General features: G+C 47.4%; 1 long non-coding RNA gene across 3 annotated transcripts in view; it reads right to left on the minus strand.

Moving 5' to 3' along the window:
• The window catches only part of LOC149748115 (uncharacterized), a 60,936-nt gene continuing 43,429 nt past the window's right edge, over positions 1-17,507 (minus strand). For 2 of the 3 annotated variants that reach the window (XR_016394506.1, XR_016394505.1), the window contains exon 2: positions 1-17,507. This exon is cut by the window's right edge. This is a non-coding gene — a long non-coding RNA (uncharacterized LOC149748115). The other variant, XR_016394507.1, reaches the window with a different exon arrangement.

Raw genomic sequence — 17,507 nt, forward strand, 5'->3', positions numbered from 1 at the left:
ATGAACATTTGTTTACAATAACAAACGACTGGAAACCACTTAAAAATACAAAACTGGGGCACGGTGAAACAAATGAAAGTGTCACACTGCCACCAGTATACAATTAATAAAAACCTTACCGTTAAAGAATATTTAGTGGCATGGGGAAATGTTCTCAATAAATCACTAAGTGTGAAAAAGAATTACAGAACAGTAAGTCCACTATGCACATATTTTTGCTAAAAAATTTTACATATGTATGTAAAGAGAAAGAGCTATAGTACAGTTGATTTTATCTTCATCTTTCTACTTTTATTATTTTCCAAATTTTTCATACTGTATATGTACTTTTTATGTGATCAGAAATAAAAACACTGTATACATTTTTCCAAGTTAAATCTGAGTCTCTTCATTCTTAATTGGAAAACACTGGGCCCAGGATAGGCTGAAATTTGCCCTTGTCAGGTGCAAAGAAAGGGAGCAAAAAAATGCCCCCTTTTTTTATTGTCCTAAGTCAGGTTTTACTGTCAGAAACCACACTGTAAGAGAGGGTTTAAAATGTTTAAGAGAATAAATTTTGCAATCACTCCAAAAGCACCTATTTGCATGAAAGTCATTGGTATGCAAATTTCCAATCACTCCCGTCTTATTCATTAAAACCAGTCACCCAAGTTTCTCGCCAAGCAATAACTGATGGGGGTGGGGAAGGCAGAGGGGCACGAAAGGGGAGGACTCCGGAGCCTGGAAATAGAGCTACATTCCCTTCAATACCAATTCTGTATTTTAGACTTTCAGATTCCCATTTCCACGATTCCATCATCCACTATGTTCATGACATAACTTTTATTTTATAGTCATCTGTTTGTACTAGTTCCCCCATTTGGACGTCTGCTGGCACTGTGCATTTTTTACTTGTCCCAACACTAGTGTGGATTGGCTCTGGGAGCTACATTCCAAAATACCTTGCCAGACAGTAAGGAATGCTGCACTGCGATCCCTGCAAGAGGGACAAAGTTAGAGGAGAGGAGCAGAGGCTGAGTGATGTTCGCCACTGGAGGTTCACGACAGGGCACTCAGGCCCCTGGGGTCCTGGGAGCGCAGCCCTGCAATGCCACAGCCCACTGTGCGCTTGCCTCATCTGTAAAACCGCTGACTCCAATGCAGGGAGTACAGGAAGGCCTGGTGACAAGGGGACAAGACGTCAGTGTGGCTGCAGGAGAAATCTCAGCTCTGTGCAACCAGAGGGAGCCCGTCCTTGAAGTTCACACAAGCCCTCTAAGCTGCTTCCAGGGCATGGAGACCCTCCAGAGCCAAGCAAAATTGTAGTCACATTCACTTCAAAATGAACCCCACATGATTCACATACTAAGCTAGAAATGTGTAAGATATTCAGTGAGGGGGAAAGAAGAGGAAGAAGGGCTCTTCAGAGAAAAAGCCCCATCACTAAGCCGAGACGTCGGACTGTGATGTTTGTTAAAGGACAGTCAGCTTAGTTCTTGCACCCTCATAAAGTACAGGGGAGCTATGGTGGGTTCAGGCCAGCTCCACCTGCCTGGGGTTCCTCCTGCCTGGGGCTCCTCCTACCTGGGAGTCCTTCCTACTGAGGCTCCACCTGGCTGGGGTTCTGCTTACCTGGGGGCCTGGGGATCCACCTGGCTGGGGATACACCTGCTTCTCAAGTATCCCCAGGGTCTCCCATGGGTCATGGCCAAGGTACCACCTGCAGGGGATCTTTCTAAGACACAATTCCAGCCATCCCCTGCATTAACGTCTTCTGAGACTGCCTGTCACTTTCAGGATAATAGCTATTCTCCACAGATCGTGTTCTGGGCCTTTCCTGACCCACCCAGATGCTCTAGCAGGACTCTGGCAATCTGGGCGGGCCTTGCCGCCAGAGCTCCTGCCTCTGTGCATGTCCCTGCTGCCTGGGATGCAACTCCTCCTGTATCCGCCTGAGAAACTTCTACGCCAGCTTGGAGAGCAGCCCCAAACCACCTCCTCCAAACTCCTTTGTCCCTGGAGATGAAGAGAGTAGTAGACAAAGTATGAACCTATGAATTTAAAAGGTCTGAGCTGCATTCTGGCTCTGTCACCCATCATCTGTGTGGTCTTGGGTGCCTTAACCTTGCAAACCTTTGTTTCTCTGTCGTCAAGTTACGGGTAACAAAATCCACTCCACAGAGCTCTTTGGGGGGATGGAGGATGTTGCCTTCCCCCTCCCCCAAGCCATGAGACCCCAAGAGGCATCTTATTCGTGTGTATCCCAGGAGTTTCCAAGGCTTTTACCCCTGGAGGGGCCCACACACTGCCTTGTGAATGAGTGAGAAAGCCCGCTGATGGAATTTTCCTTTGCGGGCGGGCGTCGGGCACGCCTGTGCGGTGGGTTTACAGAGGTGGTTCTCCACTCAGACCCCCATCATGATGCCTTGGAGTGGTTTTAAAAATTGCCACTGCTCCTCCTGGTAAGAGATTCTGCTTCTGAGGGAGAAGCATCTTAGTGGCTGGGGCTCTGTTGATAACCCTCCAGGGGGCGGCGTGGGGCAGCAGAGCCGGCAGAGACACTCAGCACCTGAGCTCTGCCTTCCCATCTTTGTCTCCTCCTCCTCAGCTTACAGACACCGCCCACCCCAGCTTCCAGGGGAGGCAGGGGTCGACTAGGGGAAGTGGAAAGAGGGATGAACTGGGGGGAAACGTGACCAGCCCCAGCTACAGGGACTAAGCAAGTACAGTCAACAAAACAAGCAGGTGTCTACTGCCAGGTTTTGGCAACTGAGTGTTTTCCTGTGAACTCAGCTGACTAAACACTGTAGCCAGGGACGCCTTCTGGGCGGTGCCCTACCAACTAGTGCACGTGCGTGAACAGGCTGCCCCTCTGAGGGTCCTGAAAGGTCAGCTGGGCGCTCCCAGGCCAGAAGGCCGCAGCAAAGGCCACTCCAGTGAAGACCCAGCCCCGGCTCAGCTTACCTGAGTACCGAGACCCTGCCGCCTCCTGCAAAAATCCCAGCAGGAACCCTGCTCTTGGGCCGCAGCAAGAGAGAGGTCAGTTAGCTCCCAGAAGACAACCACAGCAACTAGCTGACCCGTCCTCTCAGACTTTGGGGACGAAGTGCCAGCTGCCTACTCCCAGGAAGCGGATGAGGCTTCCTTAAATGTAGGAGAGGAGGCAGGCTTACGGGATGCTCTGGGAAAACGCAGAGGAGCCCCGCGTTGCCCAGCCCCCAGGAATGGGGAGGGTTGGCCACACAAAGCCGTTCCCCCAGCCTCCCGCCCTCCTTTCTCCCCTCCAGGCTCAGGCCCCCTGAGTGAGGCAAATTGCAGCTGCCAGCAACCCCGTGCGGCCCAGCTCCTGGGAGACCCCCACTCCACTTCTCCCCTCACCCCTCCTCTCTTGGGACTGGCAGGACCGACTCTCTGGCAGGTCTGCGGGGAGATCTGGTTGGTAACACCTGGATTCGGGGTCGTCTGGCTCTCAGCGGACGGCCGCCCGTCTTGAGAGTCTGGGAGCCTGGGTTTCTCTCCCCGTCAACCCTGGGCCTGCCCCAGACATGAGCCTCTCCTTTATGTGCCTCTCGATGACATCACCACGTGTCCTGAGGGAGTTTCTCCTATTGTGAGACTACAGACAACTGAGCTCTCCCCCTTTTTTCACAGTTCCACAGTCAGGCAGCACCCTCAGGCTCCTGACAGCATGACGGGGAGGTGCCTTGTAGGAAGAAGTCAATACAATGGGAAAGAGATCGAAATCTATCAGCATCAGGGCGGACCTGGCTAGTCTGCTGCTCAGGGACCCAGCTTCACTGCTCCAAGCGCAGGACATGGAGCTGGGGGGGGGGGGGTAGGGAGGTGGGGGGGGGGCTGGCTTCACACACCCGGAGGCTCCCCGCTGCTCTGTAAATGTCTTCTCTCTCCTACCACCAACCCATGGTGTTTAACTGCAAATGAGTGGGTGGCGAAGAGAATTTCCCACCTTGGGAAGAAGCAGTTGAGTCTGCCAGTCACTGAAGACACGTGATTTTCGTATGTGTAATGGGAAAAAGTCGCTCTACCTCAGTCTTACAGGAAAATCGAGTGGGGTGGACAAGGGGGTTTTGGGGCGGTAGCTGGAGCCAAGCATGCCGGCTTTACCCTGCACACATCACTGTGTGAGCACAAGCCCTTGCGTGAGCAGGAGGGGGACGCGAGGGTCGCCTCTTTCCTAGCAGACCTCAGGTCCCACGGACAGCCGATGCACTTGGTGAAACTGTGGAAGGAATGATTCCTTCCACAGGAATCTGAATGATTTTAGGAGTTTGGGGCTGGGAATAAAGCCGGGAATTTCATTATCTAGGCAATGAGTGATGGTAGCTGCACCACTCCTCCCCAGGAGGAGATCAAAGAGTTCATCAAGGGCCCCAAAAATCACTGACCAGGAAAGATTAGAGGAACTGATGGTACACCCACAGAAGACCAAGGTGAGAAGGGCCAGAAAAGTAGACTCTTGAGAAGCTTCCAGAAGCTTTACAAGTAATGAAACACTTGAGCAATTATTTTTTTTTAATATGAAACCTCTATGGAACAAAAATTGTTCCGTCCCCCCAAATCTTCGGTGAAGTCTGCTACCCACGCAAAGGCCTTGGTGAGTTTTTTTTCCGTGAAGGCAGAGGGAGTTATGAAAGCTACCAAAAAGGCTGAATTCCCCATCTGGGCTAGGCTGTGGTAGGGCGTGGTGTGCTGTGGCACCATATAGAATGGCATGGGGCAGTAGGATGTGATGTGTCATGGTGTGGTGTGGTATAGTGTACCTGGGGTGGGTTCACACAGTGTGGCGTGCTATGGTGTGGTCTGGTGTGCTGTGGCATGGTCCACGGCGTGACATGGAGTGTCAAGTTGAACGAACAGGCAGGATACAGGATGAGATACAGGATAGACAGTGATTATCGTCAGAGAGAGGGTGGTTGGGGACTGGACTGGAAGGGACACAGGAGAGCTAACTGGAAATGTCCTGCAGGAAGCTAGAGAGAGATGCAGGAAGAGCACCCAAAGGAAAAGTCAGACCTGGACACCTGGATGTGAGTCGTCCTCTAGAGGGGACAAGGGATGTTATCACAACAGGAGGGCCATCTGCTGAGTGCAAGGACAGAGCCAGGTGTTTTACGTACATATCTCCCTGGTCCTCACAATGATCCTGAGAGATAGCACTCGACAAAGTGAGGCTCAGAGGTGAAGCAGTTTACCTGAGGTCACACAGCTAACCAGTGATGGAGGTGTGTGTGAACCCAGGTAAACCTCAGCTTTTTTCTGGGAGTACTCATACCTAAAGGAGGATTTCACAGAGGTTTTCAGAAGATGCTCTGTACACATCCAGGGAGAACAAGGGGATGATTCTAATCACTGTACCCACCTGCACTGGTTACCCATAACATTTGGTGGTAGGGAAGAGAGCCCCAAAATGCTGGCTTAAACAAGGTAAGGGTTTACAGGACCACTGGGTGGCCTACGCCAGGGAGGACACTTTACACTGTGGTCCAGGAGGAGCCACTGCAGATACCAGCAGCCCTGGGGCCTTGTTTTTCTCTCTCAAGAGGAGAAATCAGAGGAGGGTGGGCGAGAGCTGGCGTAATAGTTCCCCAAATCATGAGGAACCCAGGTCCTGTCTAGATTTCCACTCTACTATCTCCACGCTCATGCTTATAAGATGGCTGCTGGGACTCCAGCCATCACATCCACGTTCTAGACAGGAAGAAGGATGAAGGGCAAAGAGCAAAAGGAGCAGACTGCCTTAGGTAGCTAGCTCCCTTTAAACTGCTTTTCTGAAAACCGGAAGCTCACCTTGTACCCTCCATTTATACCTCATTAGCCATAACTATATTACATCGTCATTCTTACCTAGGATGGGAGGATCCGAGGTGTAGCTTTTATAAGTGGGCATACTACTAAACCCAAATAAAATTGGATTCTGTTAGTACTGAGAAGAAGAGAATGGATATTGGAGATCATTCTAGCAAGATCTGCAAACTCACTTCCATGACACAATCACACCTGGGAGCTCTAACGCCAGGTGCCAGCTCCTTCACAGGAGCTGTGACACTGATCACAGGATCAGGCATGGAAAACCCAGCCTCTGAACAGAGAATGTCATAGTTAAATCTGACAAATATTCATATCGAGTATGAATTTGAGGTCAGAGAATGGAGACAGTGGGTTTTGGACCATACACCTCCTCATTGCAGGACTGGACAGTGGGAGGTGTAAGAACCACAGTCATGTTGTACCATCACTAAGTCCATTACCCAATTTGGAGGAGCTTCGGGTCTTTGTGTCCTCTGGTGTATCTAAGTTAATGGATTTAGGTTTGGAAAGGAATAAGCTTTGATAAGGCAGTATTCTTTAAGGGGCATTAACTTATCTGTTCTACACAGCCTGGACTCCAGAATTTTGTCAGAAATTGTCACTTGGGCATAGCCAGACCAGGTACCCATTCTTCACAATATCCAGAAATGTCCTGTTATGAGTTGAATTATGTTCCCCCACATTCACGTGTTGAAGCCCTAACCCCCAACACCTCAGAACATAACCATAGCAGGAAACAGGATCTTTACAGAGGTAATTAGGTTACCTCTGTAAAGGTCAGAGTTCAGTTAGGTGGGCCTTAATCCAATCAGACTGGTGTCCTTATAAGAAGAAGAGATTAGGACACAGATACACAGAGGGACAACCGTGTGAGGACACAGGGAGGAGGTGGCATCTCCCAGCCAAGGTCAGAGGCCTCAGGAGAAACACCCTGTGACACCTTGATCTTGGACTTCCAGCCTCCAGATTGTAAGAACATAAATTTCTGTGGTTTAAGGCCCCTAGGCTATGGTCTTTGTTACAGCAGCCCTAGCAGACTAATACAGGCTCTTTCCCAGAATAAATCGCTAAGAATGATTGAACCTATACAGGAAAGAATGAGAAAAGCATACAATTGACTAAAGGGCTAACTTAAGCATAATTCTTCACGTATCAGGCTACAATTCACACACAGTAGAGTTCTGTTACTAACGGTTAATTCTCCTCACTAGGAAATTGGACCCGGCTGGGGTAAACGCCTCTGTCTTGGTGTGGCTCAGGTACATCGCTCCTTTCCTACTGTCTGGTGCTTCTCTGAATAGGGATTTTTAACAGCAGTCACAGGGTACCTTTCATTTCATTGCCTGCCATTCTTCAAAGCTCCATTTTTAAGTGCCGCGTTTCCATCAACTATCTTTTTAGGTTCTGGTGAAAGCAAGACCCGTACGATGTTGAAATGCACAGCGCTTCTCCTCCCTTCCAGGGGCCGGCTCCTCCGCGGCCCAGCCAGTCCAACCACAGCGGCTTGTTAGCTGGGAGATGGCGTCTCTATTCACAGGCTTCGCTTTGTCCTGTGATTTGGGAGTGGGGGTGGGTGTTGATATATGACTCTTGCATTTTGGTGGGAAGAAAGAAACTTCCCGTTTGGTTACTGTCACTGACAACAAAACAACTTCCTACCATTCCTCAGGCTTCCCTGACTCAGTGATACTTCTCATCTGACACCTCACTGCACCTCCTGTCCACTCCCCAGTTGGGGTATTTAACTGTTTTGTACCCGCTATGTGTAGGCTGAGGAGGCTTTGCCAACCCATCACTGCTGGCTGTTTCTGAATCAAAGCATTTGCCTAAAAAAGAGAAGGAGAATTCAATGAAGCAGAGTTGAGGGGCCTGGCACAGCTGGGGGTGCCCAGAATCCCACAGCCTCCCGCTTAGGGCATGGTCTGCAACAGCAGATGGACATCCCTTCCCCTCCCCACATGGAGCCTGGACCTCTTACTCATCACTGATGGGGAAATCGGTTAAATAAATAGATTAAAATTACCAAAAAGAATACATTAGAAAGATAAGAAATATGTGTTATCTGTAAAATAAACTATCACAGAGAAAAACCAGAAAGTTCAAAAATAACTAAATACTATATGCAAATTACTTCATTCTTTTAGGTACAATATTTGCTAAAAGAGGATGAAGTGGCAAATACAAGTCGGGGGGCGAGACCCACGGGGCCTGTACAAGTCGGGGGGGGGGGGCAAGACCCACGGGGCCTGGGCCAGAAGAAAAACTCTTGGAGGCCCCGCAGGGGCTGCCTCCCCAGGGACACAGGCTGAGGCCCAGACACGCCGTAAGGCAGAAAACATGCTCGCAGCGCATCTGCCCTGTAGGCTGAGGAGTCTGGTGAGCCCCTTAGCTATTCCAGATGATTTCCCCGTGGCCCAGCTCGCATGTAAATCCAACACCCAGTTGGCAGGCCGGCTAATTCCTCCTCAAACAGGCCACCTGCCAGAACGGGGTGAGCTCTCGGAGGAGCTAACGAAGGTGCATATAAAATCTGCTAACGAGGCCATTTCTAAACACACACACTGTCTAGGGGAGGGAAGAGGACTACGGTTCAGGAGACACTCGGGCTTCAGGAAGCAGGATGCACAGACATGGCTCTGGGCCGAGCTCTGGTCCCTGCTCTGTCCCTAGCCAGCCGTGGGACTCTGGTACGTCAGTACTGCCTGCATGTCACCGTGTCCTGTAAGAAAATCAGGGTAAACCACAGAGCTCTGCGGTCACTCCGGCTCCCATGGTGTCGGGCCAAATCTGCTTGTTCTCCTCAGTCTGGTTTGGACAGGTGGGGTGGCTTCCTTCGCCTGCCCCACCCATGCACAGAGCAGGCCCGAGTCCCCCGCACAGAGCCTGAGCCCAGGGCCCGCCCTGTCTGTCCAGCAGGACAGCCTCACCACAAGCCGCCAGCACTGAGGAGAGAGGCCAGAACCCCGAAGCAGCTGCGGTCGGACGCCCGGGGAAGATGTAGTAGGAACGTCCAGGCCTGGCCAAGCAGCAGGCCAAGCAGAGTGGCACCTGCGTGGGATTCAGGAAGGAGGCTGCGGGGCTGAGCCCGAGGATGGGGACAGGCGGGGCCCAGCTGAGGGGCAGGCTGCTCCAGGAGATCGTCTGCGGACAGGAACGGGCTGTCAGAGGTCCAGCTGAAGGCCGAGCCCAACCTCGTGGAGGGGCTCATGCTCCGACGGGTGGTGTCTGAGTGGGGTCATCACCAAGAAGCCCCGCCTGGTCTCCCTTTGAAGAAGGACGTGCTGCTCAGCCAAGGGGAGCATGTCAGCAGAGAAGCCCCACTGTCAGCAACTTCGGGGTCCATCCTGAGGCTGGCCCAGGCCCAGCTGTCTCAGCCTGGGACACAGGACACAGGACAACTCTGAGGACAACAGTTGGCTTCTCCCTCCTCTCCCTGCCCAATGCCGCCTCCTGCCAATTCCATCTCCGAGCCTGTTTCCAGAGAACCTGCCCTGCCTCTGAACGGCTCCACGATGACCCTCAGTCCCCAGCTTGCGGGCTGTATCCCCTGGGGTCCCCTCAACAAGAGGTCTTAGACCGGGACCTGCTTCAGCCGGCTCACATCCGCTCTCCAGCCGTATCTCTTGCAACTCGGCTCAGTGATGGAGGCTGGAGCCTGGAACCGACGTGGTGGGAGTATTTACACCATGGAAACTGGCAAACTCTGCAGATGAGGGCTTTTTTTTTCCTGGAAAGCTGGTTGTTAAACATTCACCAGCACACCACTACTTCCGTATAATAATAGGACCAGACTCTTCACAGAGGCCTGCTTTGCTCCATGGCATGTCGCGAAGAGAGCAGAAGTGTGGAGAGGATGGAGCATTACAGGAGATGCAGGATAAAGCTGCAGACGATTCTTCCAAGAGCAGACATTCTGAGGGAGGGCCTCCGGGGTGCCCTGTTCTTATGGGGGATCGAGTTGTTCTGGCAGCAGTGGCAGACAGAAAACCTGCACCTGGCTGGTTGGGTCCAGATGCACAGAAGACAATGAACCTCTGGGCGCTGAGAAAGGGGAAGAATATATTTGATGTCCTTTAAACAAGTATGAAGAGAAATCTTCCATTAGGCTAGTACATTCTCCTCTAAAAGAACGGCTTACTGGTAAGTAATTCGCCGATTTTCTAACGATGCTCAGATATGGCTTAGAGTGGAGACATCATAGACACCTATTAAATGAATCAATGAGCCAATCCTGACTTTCAGATAACCAGAGATACCTTACAATATGTAAAAGAAATAAACATTTAAAAGATAGCCATCCGTATGAGCTGAGAGCACACTCGCTGAGAGAATGTGTATGTTAAAAAAATAAAGTTACCATATGATACAGCAATCCCACTCCTAGGCATATACCCAAACAAAACTATAATTTGAAAAGGTACATGCACCCCTATGTTCATAGCAGCACTATTCACAATAGCCAAGACGTGGAAACAACCTAAATGTCCATCAACAGATGAATGGATAAAGGAGATGTGGTATATATACACAATGGAATATTACTCAGACATGAAAAGGAATGAAATAATGCCATTGCAGCAACATGGATGGACCTAGAGATCATCATACTAAGCGAAGTAAGTCAGAGAAAGACCAATATCATATGATATCACTTACGTGTGGAATCTAAGATACAACACAAATGAACATATCTACAGAACAGAAACAGACACACAGACATAGAGAACAGACTTGTGTTTGCCAAGGTTGGGGGTGAGGGATTGGGAGTTTGGGATGAGCAGATGAAAACCAGTATATATAGGACGGAAGAACAACAAGGTCCTACTGTAGAGCACAGGGAACTATATTCACTGTCCTATGATAAACCATAGTGGAAAAGAATATGAAAAAGAATCTATGTATAACTGAGTCACTTTGCCGTACAGCTGACATTAACACAACATTGTAAGTCAACTATACTTCAATAAAATACTTTAGAAAAGAAAAGAAAAATAGGAAACTTGTCAGGGAACCAAATCAACACTGGAACGAAGGTGTTCCTGTAGCTCAGCTTGATGGCTTAGAGACAGCAGAAGTACGAGTGGGATAAGTAGGCTTATCCTGTGTCCAGCTGTGTGTCCCTGATAACGAGAAGGACAAGGGATCTAAACCTCCTTGAAGATGGGAAGATGCAAGTTTTAAAATTAAGGCCTCCCCCAAAGACGCTTTATTAAAATCTTTCATAAAAACCTAGGCATTCAGCTCCTTACTTTTGGAAGCCCCGACATCCAAGAGGGAGTGTATTAATCACTGAGGGGCAGACTCCAGGGAACTGAAGAAAAGCTGCAGTGGGAGAAAGCTGAATGAAGAAGAGGATGCTGTCATCGTAGACAAGGCTGCAAAGGGGCCACGTGTCCTTTCGGGAGCTCTAACCTCTTCAGAAGAGCACCTCCTCCCTTGCAGGGGGTGGACAAGAAGCAAAGAAACCTTCCTGTGCTTTGAGCATTCTCCCAGGGGCCCAGTGCAGAGGTGAGCCTGCCTCCCTGTCCGGCAGGCTCTGATGTCCAGGCAGGTCTGGGCTGCCCCACTGGGGTCTTGCCAAATGCAGAAAGCTGCTCTACCCAGCAGGACAGTCAGGCGGCAGGATCCTGATGTTTCAACCCGAATCCAGAAGAACCTTTGCTCCAGCCAAGTTCTTCCTGAACTTCTTCCATGATAGGAGAGGAAGCCAAGGAGAATCATGTATCAAGAAAAAATGTCTGCATTCCCACTGAGAAGGGAATTTGGAAATAAAGTGTGAGAATGAGTGAGACAGAAGCCCAGGCAAGAAAAGATACTGAGACTCTTGCAGAACGACCCAGCTCCTTACTGAGGAGGGCCACGGCCTCCCGCCATGATCCCTGCCCTCTTTCCATTCCCTCCAGCCTCACAGCTAGTGGTGTAGATGGTCCCGTGGCTAATGGTGTAGATGACCCCGTGGCTAGTGGGTAGATGACCCTGTGGCTAGCGGTGTAGATCAGGGGTTCTCAACCCCCGGGCCGCGGTGTCCGCATCCTGTTAAGAACGAGGCCGCACAGCAGGAGGTGAGCGGCGGGCCAACGAGCAAAGCTTCATCCACCACTCCCCATGGCTCCCCGTCGCTCACATTATCGCCCGAACCATCCCTCCCCGCAACCCCGTCCATGGAAAAACTGTCTTCCATGAAACTGGTCCCTGGTGCCAAAAAGGTTGGGGACTGCTGGTGTAGACTGTGCCGTGGCTAGTGGGTAGAGGACCCTGTGGCCAGTGGTGTAGCTGGTCCCATGGCTGGTGGTGTAGAAGGTCCTGTGGCTGGCGGTATAGATGACCCTGTGGCCAGTGGTGTTGATGACCCTATGGCTAGTGGTGCAGATGGCCTAAGGTACAAAGACTAATATCAGAGACCTTGAACTGAGGAAGAAAAAGTGTTGCAACACATCAAGCACTTCATGTGCACAGAGAAAACCATGGTGCTGAAAGTAGTAACCCAGGAGTTTCCAGAGTCCCACGGAGTGAAACCCAACCTTCAGCCAGTGCTGAGATCCCTTAGCAGGTGCCAGAGGGCAGCCTGGTGGTTGCAGGGATGGGAAGGGCAGGAGACACAAGCTCCCTCGCTCTAAAGAGGAGCTTCTTCCATGCACCACTTTGAGGCCAAGCTTCCAAGGCTGGCTCTTATTCTATAAATTAAGGGGGAAAAAAAGACTAACAGAAGAAAACTACCAAGTTAAATAATAAATACAAGGTAGGAAGTTTAGAAAGAATTTTTTAAGGCTTAGAGAAAAAAAATTGTTGAAAGGACAAAAATTTTTAATGGGACTATTATTTTAAAAGAGTTTGGACTAATAAGGTAAAAATCAATATTTAAGAGAGACGATTAGAAGTCCGTGAGATTTAAATGTTAACACAAAAGTGAGCACTGAACGCCAAAAATCACTAAGGCGATATGTTTACAATATAAAAGCAGACAGTTTTAAGGGTAAAGAACAAGAATAAAAATGCAAAAGCTATAAAAGTAAAGATTTCCAGAAAATGTTTTCAAAGCAAAAGGCTTGGAAATTAGAGCAATGGTAGAGGGAAAAGGAAAAAACGCAAGGAACTATTTAAGCATAAATCAAGGTAAGAAAACAATCTGCTTCCTTCGCAAGGTAACTGGAGTAGAAAGCCATGAATGTTCCCTTGGTAATTTCCATGGTGATTTCCTCTTTAACCTAAAAGCTATTTTAGGAGTTGGTTTTATAGCTTACAAATACATGAGGTTACTTCTTGCCATATACTCTTTTTTATTGTGGATTTCTAATTTAATTGCATTGAAGTCAGAGAATATGATTGTGTTATTAGAGTCCATTTTTATAAATGTTCAAAGTGTGCTTGAAAATACGGTATGATCTCTACGTTAGGTGCAGGGTTCTCTTTTTATCTAGTTTATCTTTTGTCTAGTTTAATTGTGCCATTGAAATCCTTCGTATCTTAATTTTATATCAACTTGATCTTCCAATTCCTTATAAATTTTCCTTGTAATTCTTTTAGATTTTGCTTCATATATTGAGGCTAGGTTGTTAAAAACATACAAATTTATGATTGTTGCTCCTTGCAGGATTGCTCCTTTCTTATTATGTCCTTTTTATCCCTATTAATGATCTGTGCCCTACAATTGGTCTGCCTATTCAGTTTTTCCAGTTTAGCTTTCCAATTTAATTTTAACTATTCTGTGTCATTTCTTATGTTTCTTGTAAATAGCACAAAGCTGAATTTAAGTTTTAAAAATCAACCCTAAAAGTCTATGTCTTTTAAAAGGCCTTCAACTATTTACTCTTATCGTGATTACTGATCTATCTGGACATATTTCCCCCATCTTTTTCTTGTGGTTTTGGCTTTTTTTTTCTTTCTTTTTTTCTCCTTTCCTAACTTCTCTTAAATTTCAATGTTTTCTTTATTCCTTCCTACTTCCTTTGCTGCTTTTGAATGATACGTTGTGCTTTGTTCTTTAGTTTTACTCTTCAATTTTCAACAATCATAATTAACCATAAATAAGAAAGTTATTCAGTGTCTTTATTCTCCTTTCAAACACAACCAGAAACTCAGCATCCTTAACCACCCCTGAACAGCCCCTTCCTTGTGAAGACTGTCTAGAATTTGAGTTGCAGGGTTTTTTTGTTTTTTGTTTTTTTGCGGTACGCGGGCCTCTCACTGTTGTGGCCTCTCCCGTTGCAGAGCACAGGCTCCGGACGCGCAGGCTCAGCGGCCATGGCTCACAGGCCCAGCCGCTCCGCGGCATGTGGGATCTTCCCGGACCGGGGCACGAACCCGCATCCCCTGCATCGGCGGGCGGACTCTCAACCACTGCGCCACCAGGGAAGCCCATGAGTTGCACTTTTTTTAACATACACACAAAAATTATATTTTTTTCTCATTGATTACCTTTGGTAAAATATATATTATTAATTCTTTGTATTCACCATTGCTTCTTAGATCCTGCTCCCCCCCTCTTGGTTCACTCTTCCTCTGTTTGCAATATATCTGTGTTAGTTCTTTCAATAAGAATCTATAAGTTGTTAACTCACTTACTCTTTGTCTGAAATTTATTTACTTTGTTCTCATTCATAAAGAATAGTTTAGTTAAGTACAGAATTCTAGGTTGTCAGTTATTTTTCATCAGCACTTCAAAGATACTTCAAAGATACTACTCCAGTGTCTCCTGACATCTATTGTTGTTAAGTAGATGTCTGATGTCATTCTAATTATTTTTATAGGTTTATTGTTTATTTTTTCTAATAGCCTTTAATGTTTTATCCTTATTCTTGATATTCAATGTTTCACTGCAATGCATCTGGGTATGGATTTACTTTTATTGATTCAATGTACACTTTTAATCTGAAAAACAATGACTTTCAATTCTAAAAAATTCTCAGTGATACATCTTCAAATTTTGCTTTACCCATTGAGTCAATTCTTATTTTCTTCTGGAATTCCTATTTTATGATTATTGGAGCACCTTGAACTCCCTTCTGTAACTCTTCTTTTTTAATATTTATTTATTTAGTTAGTTATTTTATTTTGGCTGTGCCAGGTCTTAGTTGTGGCACGCAACATCTTTTTAGTTGCAGCATGAGGACTTCTTAACTGTGGCGTGCGGACTTCTTAGTTGCGGCATGCATGACGGATCTAGTTCCCTGACCAGGGATTGAACCCAGGCCGCCTGCATTGGGAGCGCAGAGTCTTACCCACTGGACCATCAGGGAAGTCCCCCTTTTGTGACTCTTAACTTCTCTTTCATATTTCCTGTTTCTTTTTCTCTATATACTATATTCTGGTGATACTTCCAATTCATCAATTTTTCTCTTCAACTGTGTCTAGTGTAGCATTTATTCCATTTGAGTTTTTAAATTTCATTTATCATTGTTTCTAAGATTTCTAGTTGGTTCTTTTCTGTATTCATCTACTGATATTTTTATTTCTGTCTGTTTCTTATTATTATTCATCTTTTACATACGTTTTCTTTCCTTGATCTATTTGAGGGTCCAAAGATGTAATGGCTCAACACAATAGCAGCTAATTTTGGTCATGTGACAACCCTGTGTGGGTGAATAGGTCAGTAAACCAACTCCTCCAAAGGGTCATTGAAGGACATAGGTTGATGGAGGTTTTGCCCTTTTTCACGTGTGCTCCCGAGGTTACAAGGAGTGTCTCTGTCCCAGTGAGCTTGTAAATGGAGAAAGCATTTGGGAAGTTTTTCTGAGTCAGGTATGCAGTGGCACACCTCATTTCTACTCACATTCCATTGGCTGGCAATCATATGCTCATGCCTAATTGCAAGGAAGGCTAAGAAATGGAGTCTAGTCGTGCACTCAACAATGAAGTGATTTTTGACTAACTAGTCTTTTATTGTTATCATTTTGCCTACAGTGAATTGATCTCCCAATAGTTTCTTTTGTTGGTAGCCTTCCTTAGTGTTCTTTTTCGATATGTTTAGAAATTTTAAGGAATTTCAGTTGTAGGCTCATCTTGAGTGGAAGCCTCTCTCTTCTGTCTCTCTCCCCTTCCACTATCTGTTGTCCCTGCCTAGCAATTTGGTGGTCATCTTTACATACCTCTCTCTCAGGGCTCCCAATCTTGAAACAAATATTCTCTCAGTGGCTCAGGACTTCCATGTTATAGTGAATATCTCAGATTCAGTCATCGAGGCAGCAGGCAGCCTGGCCCAGGTCCTGGTTACAAGGCTGGGTCTGCTTCCTCTCACCTGCCTGCTATTTGTATAAGCCAGGGGCCCCCAAACAGAATGAACAATCAGTAGTAAGCTCTTCCAGCTCCCATCACTGCAGGGAGACCCATCCCACCACCTAGTTTCATGAAATGGGCCTGGCCCAGATCCCTTGCCCTATGTGAAGTGCTTTACTGCCCGTGACTTTGCAGAATACAAACTCCCACCCTTTGTACCTGCTTCAGAACCCAAGCCCAGAAGAACCATGACTGCAGTACATCCTCTTAGCTGTGTTTCTGTTTTGCTTTTAGACCATGGAAAGTTTGTCGTATTTCCAAATGTGTCGGAGATCTGTTAATGCTTTCTTTTTGTATGCTCTCTATTACTGATATGTGGTTTTTTGGAGGAGCTTTACTGCAGGGGTTGTAAATTTACAATATCACCCGGAACTTGGTAAAACAAGAATCCAGAAGTCACTGAGGGAAGAAGTGGAAAAGGTGAGAGAGTGGAAATCAACTGAAAGAGGACAAGCAGTGTCGGTGAACCCAGCGGCCCTCCATGTAGGTCTCCTGCTGTCACTTCAGTGTCCTGCATCCATGGAGATGTAAGCAGCACAGATAACATGATGCCTTTACTCATAAATCTAGAAGATCCTCCTCAACTCACAGATGTCTTAGCCTTTACCTGTAACAGTAGGACGTAGTCTTTATACAAACAGCAGCAGGGCCCCAGAACAGAGTAAGTAGAAGCTATTCTCATTCCTATAAACTTCCTGATAAACACACAGACAAGCAATGCCCAGTATAAAGTGGCCGTGTAGCATAGTGTAGCGGTGAGAGCACAGGCTTTGGAGCCAGGTAACCTGGGTTGGAGCCTGGTCTGTGCCACTATGACCTACAAGAACCTGGGCAGGTTGTGGGGCTTCTCTGAGCCTCAATTCTCTCATCGGCAAAATGAGGATAATAATAATACAGTATCTTCCTCAAGGTTTCATTTGTATTAAATGAGTAAATATTTGCCAAGTGCCTGGTCCAGAGCAAGGGCTATGTAAGTTCTTGTTAAATTAAAATACATACATAAGATGCAGGGCTGTCTTTCATGACCTGGTCATCTCATCCTCCGTCAACCATGACCAATGACTAGTAGACATCTCTATCTTCGGTCTAGACTTTCTCCAGAGCCTAGCTGTTTATTGCCAACTGCCTACTGGCTGTCTCTACTTGGTTGTCCCACCAACACCTCAAGCACGGTAAGTCCAAAACTAAATAACCTCGCCTCCCAAGTCTGCTCCTCCTCCCGTGTCCCTCCTGGTCAGCAGCATCGCCATCCACACCAAGGGAAACCTGGAGCTCTTGGAGGGCCCACTCTTCACCTCGCCTCCCCAAACCCCCAGCTTCCTTGCTCCTCTGACACACACACCTCCCCCTTCCAACAAGACCAAACCTTGACTACTACTCCCCCTTTCGTACCCACCCTCCACTTTCCATCCCCTCTACTACTTACT

Source organism: Delphinapterus leucas, chromosome 10 (genome assembly GCF_059928025.1).
Source record: "Delphinapterus leucas isolate spDelLeu-1000000601 "Yukka" chromosome 10, BTC_Dleu_Yukka2, whole genome shotgun sequence".
In the NCBI taxonomy this organism is placed as follows: domain Eukaryota; kingdom Metazoa; phylum Chordata; class Mammalia; order Artiodactyla; family Monodontidae; genus Delphinapterus; species Delphinapterus leucas.